The sequence below is a fragment of the Nothobranchius furzeri genome, chromosome 13, assembly GCF_043380555.1.
Source record: "Nothobranchius furzeri strain GRZ-AD chromosome 13, NfurGRZ-RIMD1, whole genome shotgun sequence".
NCBI lineage: Eukaryota > Metazoa > Chordata > Actinopteri > Cyprinodontiformes > Nothobranchiidae > Nothobranchius > Nothobranchius furzeri.
The window spans coordinates 68,014,010-68,027,319 of NC_091753.1; positions in this window are offsets into that span (position 1 = coordinate 68,014,010).

Here is a 13,310-nt window from a genome sequence, read left to right on the forward strand (position 1 = left end):
ATTACCGATTGCAAACACTTCAGGAGAAAGATCATTTTCTGTGTTGAAACGAGTAAAAACACATAGATGAACAACAGTCACAGGAAAAAAACTGAATGCCTTTGCTCTGTTAGCAATTGAAAATGGATTCAAAACTGCAGTGGATTTTCAAGACATCATCGAGGACTTCACCTCATCAAAACTTAGGAGAAAGCATCTGTAAATGTAAGTTTTTTTAATAAGTAAAGTGAATATGAAAATCAAATGTAAAATGCATACAGTGTAAATTAAATGTGTAATATAGGGCTATACGTTCTACTATAATGACATGAAATATGAGAAACAAACCAAGTATATTCACATCTGAAACAGCTGTATACATTTTATTATTTCAGCACAAGATTGTGATGATGCCGTCAAGACATATTTCTGCTGTTCATTTGTTGCAGTAAATCACAGCTGTGGAGAATGGAGACTTAAGCTTGGTTTATGCTCGACGCATTCACTTTCCGCTTGGTGATGCGGCTCGCGGCTGGAACGCGCTTCACAACTCGCAGCGTTTAGGGTTCATGCGGCTTGTCTCTGCGGTGAACCAATATTCTCCCAAACTGTAGGGGGCAGCATGGAGCTCTATGGCATGCATCCAACACTACACCGTAGTAGAAGTAGAAATTACTGTTTACAACATGGCATTCCAGCATTTTTTAATAGCGTCCTCGTCTTTTCCAACAGTGCGAGCTATTTCTCTCCAAGAATTATTAACAACATGTTGATCAAGGTGATCTCTGAGAGCTGAATCATACAAATGTCTGTATTTACGAACCTCTGCCATACTAGTTCTTGCCGGTCCGCCATGTTTTTCCGCGTCCGACCGTCCGCGTGGTTAGAAAATTTCCTATGTGCGTGGTGCGGAAAGTTTGGTCCGTGCGGAGGCGCAAGGTTGTTAAAACGACGCAACTTTTCCGTGCGGAGCCGTGCGGACCTCGCGGACGCGTCAAGCATAAACCAACCTTTAAGAGGAGCAGAGAAGAAGACAGGAGACGAGAGAAAAGCAGCAGAGAAGAAGACAGGAGGAGACTGCACACATGGGAATCAGAGAAGAAGACAGGAGGAGACTGCACAAATGCAGCAGAGAAGAAGACAGGAGGAAACTGGACAAAAGAGCTGTCAATGTGAGTAAAGTGAATCTCTTTCTATTGTTTTTCTGTTGTTAGCATAAATATTAACCAAAAAATGCAGCCTGCCTAGTGTAATCCATTTATTTAATCCAGCTCTGCCTGTCAGATAGATTTCATTTTCAAATCAAATCAAATCAAAGCTTTATTTATAAAGCGCCTTCCGCGACCCTGTCGGGAAGCCCAAGGCGCTGAACATGGTACATGAGAAAAGTGAAACATGATGAATAACTCGATAATAAAAACAATTCAAAAAAGGTAAAACATTAAAGTAGAAGACAAATGGGTAAAACAAGGAATAAAGAGACCAGTGTAAACAGGGAAATAAAATCAGCATGAAAGAGGGCCAAATTCAAACACGTTCAGGGAACGCCAAGCCGAGGAGGTGAGTTTTTAGGCGACACTTAAAGACTGGCAGAGATGGGGACAGCCTAACTGAGGGTGGCAACTGGTTCCAGAGTGACGGGGCTAGGACTGAGAAAGCCCGGGCAGTCCAAACAGCAACGCCATCCGTGAGGTTCCCAGAGCGCAGCACCCGCTACATCAACAGGACGAAGCCTCAGCAGCTCAGCTCGATCATAAGTCACCAGAGAAGCAACATAATGAAAAAAAAAGCATTAGACAACAAAAATACATAAAAGCCAATAAAACGCAAGGTTCCATTGTGTAAAAAGGATGAGCAGCTCGCTGCATTCACCCGCACGAGCGCCATCTGAACTCCTGTAAACATACATGACAAATCTTCTTCATACTCCAGGGTTACTTGTGGAGTACCACAGGGTTCAGTGCTTGGACCAATTCTTTTTACTAAATATATGCTTCTAGTTGGTAAAATCATTAGACAGCATGGGATAAACTACCACTGTTATATGCTGATGATACTCAGTTATATCCAGAGGTGGAAAGTAACGAATTACATTTACTCACGTTACTGTAATTGAGTAGCTTTTTTGTAAATTTATACTTTTTAAGTCGTTTTTAAAATCTGTACGTTTACTTTTACTTGAGTAAGTTTTTAAAAAAGAATTGTAATTCGCTACATTTTAAATCATATCCGTTACTGAGTAAAAATAAATTGTAGGCTTAATAAATTAAAAATATTACGTGTAGTAGCGTCGGAACAGAAAGAGACACCTGCATGAGCGCCACGTCTAAACCGGGAGGGGGGGCTACACGCTTTATGATGAGGACAAACAGCCATTTTTACCGCAGTTTTGCTCAAAAACATCAGTTCAGTCCCTCTGATCCACTCGCTGTTTACCTCCTCTCTCCCTCCTCTCCTGTGGGTTGGAACCCGCACCTTCACGCACCGGTGTGACGTCATCAGAATTCTGCTCGGTTCGGCAACCAGACTCGGTTCCGTGTTTGAAATGTGTTTCTATACCGCGCACGGAAGCGGCAAAATTACGTTTAGTGCTCCTAAGAAGCCGATTATCAGCGCTCAGCTCATAAAACAGAAGACCTGCAGGCCTCTGTGAGTTAATCCTGATGCTGTTCAGGTGTAAACATTGTGCTCTATCCCTGTGTTTGAACTCAGAAGATGCTTCTTGATGCCACAGATATGTGATGATTTAGCTTGTTTCTTTATTTTACTCCAGAATAAGAGATTAAATTATTACAAAAGCAGTTCAGTGTAGTTAAATTAGTCATTCAAAAGATTCTAACATGCTGCTACTGTGTGTGTGTGTGTGTGTGTGTGTGTGTGTGTGTGTGTGTGTGTGTGTGTGTGTGTGTGTGTGGGACTGCATAAGACAGCATGGCTTCATCAAATCTATGCATCCTATATCTTGGCTGAAGTAATGGCTCAGGAAAATAACTTATATTTAATAAACAATGATGTCTCTGCAGTGTTTATGATAATGTTTTATCTTATATTGGACCTATCTTTGGTCTGGGAGGTGTAACTTATCATGATGCAAGCCTTTTAAAACATGTTAAAGTGTTACAAGAGGAGATAAATGCATGAATTTGAAGTTCATATTTGGAGACCAACCTTCACAGTTTGGAGGCTGATGCTGGTAAGGACATCATTAGTTCTAGTAACACCTGGGCTCCCAAGGCCTGTTCTGACAGGATGTACGTTATGGGACCCTTAAGGATTCCAGTTGGATGATTGGAGGATTATTTAGGAGGATTGGGATGAACAAACTGGTTTCAGTGGTGAAGGGTTAAAGGTATTGGCTCAGCATTAAAATTGTAGAAATGCAAAATAACTACACTTTATTATCTATATAAACATGTACTGGGTCCAGTTTTTTATTTTATTAAGGACTTTTGTCATAAATCATTACAGAAAATCCAAATCCTCTCCTCCAGACAGTGAAGAACTGTGTTTCGCATACGCCACTCCAGCACGTAAAACAAGCTAGCTGCTGATGCTAATATTGTGAATCACTGTTATTTGTTTACTTTGATGCTCCTAATTATTACGTAAAATTGCGTTTAAAGCTGCAGCAAAAGGTCTGAGCCATGTGTCTGTGTCCTACACGTATTTTTAAATAACAGGTCTGATCTAAAATAATAACCTTCATCTATAAATCCATCTAGAACTGCACCGCTACTTCTGGACTCCAGACGAGTCCCGTTAGCATGACTGCAGCAAAACTAACCGTGTTCGCTCCGGTAAGGAAAGAACAAGTCCTTTGGGAAAGCTACGACACACACACACACACACACACACGCACGCACGCACGCACTCACACACACACACACACACACACACACACAGATATAATCTAAAAGATGATCTCTATATTTCAACATTAGAACCTCCATGACATCCTGGATTAGTGCAAAAAACGAGTTGAGCTAAGCAGTTACTCCAGCATCAGGAAGATTTATTCTGGTAGATTGTTGGTTAAATATTTTCCAGAGTTATATCAATAAATACACACAGCAGTAAAACTGTAGATTACTGAACTATATTGGGACACGTGATGGAGCTAAAACCAGCTGAAAACTTGTCAGCTTAGAGCTCCCAGTGGAGCACAGAAATGAAATATTTAAGAAAAGTAAACAAACTGTACTGATTTTGGTTCTGAAGATGAACAGAATCCTCCTCTATGTCCAAATCGGGTCGCAGGTCTTCTGAGTCAAACGGTCTAAAACATGTCTGGACCTCTTGTAGTGATATCCAGCTGGCGGGGACGGAGTTCGGTTGAACTTCTCCGGGAATCCAATATCCGTTCTCGTCGCCGTATCCCAAAGAAAAAACAAATCTGATGGACTAGTAGAGGCTTCAGAAGCTACATCTGACTGATGACACATTGTTCTCTGCTATAACCAAGGGAGTCAGTTTGTTTTCAGAATTGCTGGGGACAAGAACCATACACTTGAGTGGGGTTTAAAAATTGCTGGAGACAAGAACCATACACTTGAGTGGGGTTTAAAAATTGCTGGGGACAACAAAGTAGGCTAGCACAGGGGTCGGCAATCCGCGGCTCTGGAGCCGCATGCGGCTCTTCCATCCATCTGATGCGGCTCTCTGTGCTTGTAAAATAATGAATGGATATTTAAATAAAATGCTTTATATTTTACTGCATTAATTTTACATCTGTATGCCAATTCTAAATGTAAAGATTGTCTGCGTAAACCTGAACAGGTCCAACCCGGTCTTACTGTGAGACCGGGCTGACGGGTCACGCTTGTGCGTACATAGGCACTTTATGAGCTGAAGAGGATGTGAGATTCTGGGCTTCTCCTCAGACGGCTCCTGGATGTGTCGCCACATTGGAGACAGGAACAAGCACTATTCAGCCAAAGTTTCATAATCAGGGAACATTTTCTAAGTGACAAGTCTCTCTGAGAGACAGGGTTTGGAAAACACTCGCTTCAGTGGGAGGAATCTTCCCGCATGCGCTCTGCTTCTCTGGGTGGCTCTGGGGTTAATCAAGTTAAATTGTTTCTCTTTGCAACAATCTTCACAAGAAGGCAAAACAGTTAAACGGCAGGTTACATATATTTCCATTTGACTGTTTATTTTGACAGATGAACTCAAGGATGTTGCTTGGTTTGAAAGAATTACCCCAACGCACACTGATGCGCATGGATGAGCTGACATTTTAATCGTTAATGCACATCGCGGAGGTAAAATATTCCCATCAGAACATCAGAGCTTTATAGTGGACACTGTGTTCAGCGCAGCTCGGAGCGGCCACGGTGGACAGTGAGCTGAAGATCTGGGGTTCGCAGCGCAGAACCACGGCGCATGCGATAAGATTTCCTCCCACTGAAGCGGTCTGGAAACCCGGTCTCTCTGAGGGATGTGTCACTTGGAAAAATGTTCTTTTTATGAAATTATGAAACTTTGGCTGAACAGCGCTTGTTCCCGTCTCTAATATGGAGACGCATGACGCGTACAGACATTTGATCACGCACAAAGTTTTTGTGGAGCAGAAGCGGTCGGGCCACGGCAGGTGAAACGTTCCTAGCCTACATGAAGTGAAACTGTTTAATTGTAACATTAATATGTTACTGGACACGCTGGTCTGGTTGGTTAGACCAGTGTTTCAAGTGGAAAACAAACACACACACACACACACACACACACCAATTAAAATAATGCTGATAGCATGGACTAGAAGCCAGGTGATGGTTTACGTATTTAAATGATGATCAGGCTGCTGTAAAATGTAATCTCCATCCACATTCAGACACAATTATCCTCTATTCTTTCTCTATTTGCTCTGCTCTTGTCTGGGCTGACGGTGCGCGCGGCGTGCCTAACTAGCGGCTGATGCACATTTTACGCATTTGGAGAGGTGGGCTGGATGCTTGGCTTTTACTGGAAGATGGTCCACTTAACGCACGGGTGTAGACTACATATTAATGACAAATGAACGAAAATTAAATTGTGAGTTTTTACTTCATATTTTATGAATAAAAATGACGGGGGAACACATTTATGACATCTTTTTAAACAAAATTTTCTAGCGCGACCTGCCTGCTTCACTTAAGTCACTGCTTATTAAGGTCCATCCAAAATTACTGTGGGAAATGGGTAATAAGGGCTCTTGGATGGGAATAGGTTGCCCACCCCGGTATAAGATCTGAGCTGGTAAAACAAAAATCCTCATCAGCAGGCGTTTTTGAAAGTGGGGGGGGACACAGCTGCCAATCACAAATTTTGCCGGGGACATGTCCCCGGCGTCCCCGGTTAAAATGACGCCTATGGCTATAACGCTAACGCAGAAACAGCGGAGCCAGGCATTGTGTACTACAGCTGTTTCAGCAGAGCTCCATGTGAAACGTCAACTGCTGCCCAGGGCTTAGACCGGAAGTTAGTTTCTGTTTTTCCTGCGCCGGTCACAAACATCTGATTTTCTTACAATTCCAGCCATCAAAATCCAAAAACCTTTTTCATCTGAGATTTTATTACACATTTACACATGCTGTTCAAACTAATTTTGCCTCTGGCCGATATCTTTAAATGAGTGAGTGAACCCACTACCAAAGATGAACTCTGCTAACTTTAAAAATCAGCAGCTCTAAATAAGCATTCAGGGAAAAGTCATGGGCTTGTGACTATAACCTAATTTATGTTACTAGTTTGCAGTGTAACTGCCTTTGTACTTCAATATGCATATTTGTTCAATTAATTAAAAAACGGCCACTTTGACATTTATACCCCATTGTCTTTTTTTAACTATTCAGAAGAGCCCGTCCTTGCACAGTCAAAAAAGTAACTGAGTAACTTTTACTCTGACTACATTTGAAATAAGCTACTTTTTACTTTTACTCGAGTACACTTTGAGGCAGGTAATTTTACTTGTAATTGAGTAAAATTTCATGAAAGTAATTATACTTGTACTTAAGTACAACATTTTAGTACTCTTTCCACCTCTGGTTATATCTAACCATTAACCCTGATGAACCTAATCGGTTAGATAGATTACAGGCTTGTCTTGAAGACATATAAAATTGGATGACTCAAAACTTTTTACTTTTAAATCAAGACAATACTGAAGTTCTCATCTTTGGACCTGAAATTCAGAAAAGGAAATTGCTTAGTCAATCACCTGACCTGAATGGCATTAAATTAGTTTTCGAGAACAAAGTAAGGAACCTTGGTGTTATCCTCAACCAGGACATGTCATTCAAATCCCACGTTTGTAGGATTTTCTTTTTCCACCTTCGGAATATTGCTAAGATTAGAAGCATCCTTTCCAGGAGTGATGCTGAAAAACTAGTTCATGCATTTATCAAAGTTTCAAAGTCATTTATTGTCATATTCTCCACATGTGCAGGACATACAGAGAAATTAAATTCAGTTTCAGCACACACAATTCAAAGATCAGACATACGTGGGTAAGACACATTACAAGAATTGGTGACTGCGGTCATTCGCAACATGAGTCGCGCTACCTTAATAGATAGATGAAAAGGGTGTTACATGAGGGAAGTTCAGGGAGGGAGAAAAAAAGGCATTAACAGGGTTACACCAGCAGGGTGTAGCACTCCAATGCAAAAAAAAACACCCGACATGTAAGCAACAAACGTCACAGTTCACAACATGAGACCCAGTAGGTAGGGGGGAGGGGCTGGGATCCTGGTTCCTCAGCGGGGGCGGCCCGTTGTGGCGCTCAACCAGCTGGCTCCGCAGGTGGGAGGGAGGTCATGGGGAAGCACAGGGAGTAGTGAGTCCTCAGCTTGATGACCTCGGTGGAGACCTCAATCTGAAGGCGGGGGGGTGGGTGGATAGAGATTCACAGCATTTGTCTGCATTCCCTCCAGCGTGGGGGTTTTGCATGCAACTTCAAGGCTGCTTATGACGTCAGATTCGATAACAGAAACTTTGTTTGGGTCAGACAGAGATCATTTTTTCCTCTCTGCCTTAAGTCTGTATTGATCATTCAAGTCCTCCAGTGAAGCCAATTCAGTGATTAAACATCTCCACACCGTCCGGTGACCCTTTCTGAGATGTTATCAATCCTGCGCGCTAACAAAGGTAACGCAGCTAAGACATTGTCCAGCTTGCGATTCACCTCGAGCAACGTCCCAGTCTGTGAGGTATCCACACGGACGCCCTCCAATCGCTCCCGTCATCCCAATTTTGCGGAAAGCCAGATATCCTCCCACTCCAATCAGAAGAAATCCAACAATCATCAGGCCAAATATCCACATATCTTCGACGTCCTCAATGGACAGCTGAGAGAGACAGATGATATTCCACTTTTTCCAAGAATCGAACATATATCCCGCTGCATGTGTCCCCTGAGGACAAGCGTGAGCCCCCTCCTCCGTTCTCATTGTAGAAAAAAATCTTATCAATCGCGTTGAATGACCAATTAATTAAGTCCATGCTGAAAAATAAAAGGTGATTGCAGAGGAAATGCAGAGAAGCGCTCTGTAGGCAGAAGGGACAAAAAGAGCCTTAGGAAAACACAGATAAGGGAGGAAAAGGCAGAAGCGTCTGCTCCCTGTGAGCACCGGAGAGATATTATTACATCAAGACTGGATTTCTGTAATTCATTACTCTCAGGAAGTCCACAGATTGTAGTTAAAAGTCTTCAGATTTCCAAAATGCCGCAGCTACAGTAGCTGCTGTATTATGTAGCTTCTTCTGGGGAGGAAAAACTTAGAGAAAAAATAAAGTTAACAGCTGAAATAGCAGGAAATAATGCAGTTAAAATGCAGATTGTAGAAGAAAGTAGTAGAGTGTGGAAAGTGGTCAGTGTGTCCTCCAGCAGTCTAAGCCTATAGCAGCATAACTACTGAGATAACTCTGGATAACCTAGCCTTTTAGATGGAGGCATGTTTGAGGCAGGGCAAGGGAGAGCCGTCTTTACCGACTGTACACTCCACCTCCCTCTATTCCCCCACTTGTCCAGATCTGTGCTAACATCAGATTTTAACCATAGGCTCTATCAAATAAAAATGTTTTAAGCCTATTTTTAAATGTAGACAAGGTGCCTGCCTCACGGACTAAAGCTGGGAGCTGGTTCCACAAGAGAGGAGCCTGATAGCTAAAAGATCTGCCTCCCATCCTATTTTTAGATATTCTGGGAACCACCAGTAAACCAGTAAAGCAGAGGGCAATATTTTCAGTTCTAGCCCCTCACAAATTGATGCCTTAGTTCATCATGTTAATTCCTCTTTACGTGTGGCATTAGATGATGTTGCCCCTTTAAAAAAGAAGGTAATTAGGGACAGGAAGTTGGCTCCCTGGTTTAACTCTCATCTACAAGCCTTAAAACAAAACTCTAGGAAATTGGAGAGAACATTGCACTCTACGCACCATGAGGAGGCCTACCTGTCCTGGAAAAATAGTCTTGTGCTTTATAAAAATAAGCTTCAACAAACTAGAACTGCTTATTTTTCAGCATTAATTGAGGAGAATAAGCATAATCCTAAATTTCTTTTCAGTACAGTTGCTAAACTTAGGCGGAATCATAGCTCTGAGCCATCTATTCCCTTAGCCCTCAGCAGCAATGGCTTCATGGGATTTTTTACAAGTAAAATTAATTCTATTAGAAACAAAATCTTTAGCATCCTCCCTAATGCGATTTCTTCTTCCTCGGTAAGTGAGGCAGCTTCAGAGGTGACTGTAGAACCTCATCTGTGCTTGAACCGTTTTGATCCAGTTGAGCTTTCAGAGTTATCAAAAATATTAGCTTCATCTAAACCTTCAACTTGCATTTTGGATCCAATTCCAACCAAATTATTTAAAGATGCATTTCCTTTGGTTACTGCCCCCATTTTAGATATAATCAATCTATCCTTAGTAAATGGGTATGTACCACAAGATTTTAAGGTTGCTGTAATCAAACCGTCACTTAAGAAGCCTTCTCTGGATCAGATGACCCAATGAATTATAGACCAATATCTAACCTTCCATTTTTATCCAAAGTCCTGGAGACAATAGTGGCCATCCAAGTATGTCAGCATTTAAACACTAATGCTCTGTTTGAGGAATTTCAGTCTGGTTTTAGAGAGTATCACAGGACTGAAACTGCATTAGTGAGAGTTACAAATGATATTCTCATGGCCTCAGATAAGAATCTTGTGTCTGTTCTAGTCTTGTTAGATCTCAGTGCTGCCTTTGACACAGTTGATCACAATGTTCTTTTAGAAAGACTTGAACATGTTGTAGGGATCAAAGGAACAGCGTTAGGCTGGTTTAAATCCTACCTGTCTGACAGATTTCATTTTGTAAATGTACATGACAAATCTTCTTCATACTCCAGGGTTACTTGCGGAGTACCACAGGGTTCAGTGCTTGGACCAATTCTTTTTACTATATATATGCTCCCAATTGGTAAAATCATTAGACAGCATGGGATAAACTTCCACTGTTATGCTGACGATACTCAGTTATATTTATCCATTAACCCTGATGAACCTAATCGGTTGGGGAGATTACAGGCTTGTCTTGAGGACATAAAAAACTGGATGACTCTAAACTTCTTGCTTTTAAATCAAGACAAGACGGAAGTTCTCATCTTTGGACCAGAAATCCAGAAAAGGAAATTGCTTAGTCAATCACCTGACCTTAATGGCATTGCATTAATCTCCGAGAACAAAGCAAGGAACCTTGGTGTTATCTTTGACCAGGACATGTCATTCAAATCCCAGGTTTCACAAGTTTGTCGGATTTCCTTTTTCCACCTTCGGAATATTTCTAAGATTAGAAGCATACTTTCCAGGAGTGATGCTGAAAAACTAGTTCATGCATTTATTACATCAAGACTGGATTACTGTAATTCATTACTCTCAGGAAGTCCACAGAATGTAGTTAAAAGTGTTCAGCTTGTCCAAAATGCTGCAGCTAGAGTTCTGATGAGAATTAAAAAGAGAGATCATATCTCTCCTGTCTTAGCTTCCCTCCATTGGCTACCTGTTAAATTCAGAATAGATTTTAAGATCCTTCTTCTCACATATAAAGCTCTTAATAATCAAGGTCCATCATACATCAGTAATCTGATTGTTCCATATGTTCCTAACCGAGCACTTCTCTCTCAGACTGCAGGTCTACTGGTGGTTCCAAGAATATCTAAACTTAGGATGGGAGGCAGATCTTTTAGTTATCAGGCTCCTCTCCTGTGGAACCAGCTCCCAGCTTTAGTCCGTGAGGCAGACACTTTGTCTACTTTTAAGAATAGGCTTAAAACATTTTTATTTGATAGGGCTTATAGTTAAAATCTGATGTTAGCCTAAATCTGGACAAGTGGGGGATTACAGGGAGGTGGAGTGTACAGTCGGTAAAGACGGCTCTCCCTTGCCCTGCCTCCAACATGCCTACATCTAAATAGGATAGATTATCCAGAGTTAACTCTGTAGTTATGCTGCTATAGGCTTAGACTGCTGGAGGACACACTGACCACTTTTCACACTCTACTGCTTTCTTCTACAGTCTGCTCTTTAACTGTACTATTTTGTGCAATTTCAGCTGTTAACTTTATTTTCTCTGTAAGTGTTTTTCTCCCCAGAAAAAGCTACTATGACGTTGTGCTGAGCTGTGGTGGCCTCATGGAGGGGGCCATCGACTAGCACACTGCTGCTAACCACTAATACATTCTCTCTCTCCTGATAATAACTTTTTGTTTTTTTATTGACTTTTGATGTGCTAATACTAGTTTATCCGTTTAATTATAGATCCACTAGGGTAAATACAATAAAGTTTATCTTTCACCAAATACAATATTTACTAAGACATCACAATATAACTATAGACACATTACTTGTCTTTGTGTGTGTGTGTGTGTGTGTGTATGTGTGTGTGTGTGTGTGTGTGTGTGTGTGTGTGTGTGTGTGTGTGTGTGTGTGTGTGTGTGTGTGTGTGTCTGTGTGTCTTTGTCTGGCTGCTCTGTCTTCTCGATCCCCAGTGAGTCGTGGAGGATGGCTGTTTATACTGAGCCAGGATTCTCTGGAGGTTTCTTCCTGTTAAAAGGGAGTTTTCCTCTCCACTGTCGCTGCATGCTTGCTTAGTATGAGGATGCTGTATAGCCACTGACACTAGTCAGTGACTTGATGCAATTTGCTGGGTTCCTTATATAGGAAACATTATTACTGATTGGCTTAATAAACTGTGAATTGGAATGTTTATTATGTGAAGTGCCTTGAGACGACTCTTGTCGTGATTTGGCGCTATATAAATAAACTTGAATTGAATAGAATTAAACCTGCAGTCTGAGAGCGAAGTGCTCGGTTAGGAACATATGGAACAATCAGGTCACTGATGTATGATGGAGCTTGATTATTTAGAGCTTTATATGTGAGAAGGAGGATCTTAAAATCTATTCTGAATTTAACAGGCAGCCAATGTACGGAAGCTAAGACAGGAGAGATATGATCTCTCTTTAATTCTCATCAGAACTCTAGCTGCAGCATTTTGGACAAGCTGAAGACTTTTAACAACATTCTGTGGACTTCCTGAGAGTAATAAATTACAGTAATCCAGTCTTGACGTAATAAATGCCTCTCCACCATTGACATTGTCTATACATCATTACTCCTCAATGAAATATTCTGGGAGACCCATATTACAACCCGGTCTAGGAGTGGTGGGCTGTAACAAGAAGGGAGACCAAACAGAGGAGTGGGGGGTGGGGGGTATGGGGGGGGGTTTCACAATCTGATTTATTTAACAAAACTAAGGATTTACTAAAGCTATTTAATGACCAGAAAATGGAAGGTTAGGAATCCACCATGCAGGAGAGCCTCCTGAAAGCAGAGACCCAGCAGGCTTTGTAGGCAGCACCACACCCTGAGCCCAGGTGCCTCCAAGGCAGCTTAATGAGCTGCCTGCAACTGAAGAAAAAACACAGTTAAACACATAAAAGCCACTGAGACAGTGGGGGCATCACACCGTAAAGTCCAATCTGGGGTAAGAAGCTCGTTAAAACATATAAAATGCTGTTTGTTTATTAACACATGATGAACACAGGCTTCAACCTCTGGACATCTGTGATTTAGTTTCAACAAATTTCCCTCAACAGTTTCAGTTGTCAGTTTGGTAGTAAAACACAATTTTTAAATCTCTCTCTCTCTCTCTCTCTCTCTCTCTCTCTCTCTCTCTCTCTCTCTCTCTCTCTCTCTCTCTCTCTCTCTCTCTCTCTCTCTCTCTCTCTCTCTCTCTCTCTCTCTCTCTCTCTCTCTCTCTCTCTCTCTCTGCACTGTGTGGTGCAAATCTGTAAGACCTGCGCATCAGCTGACCCA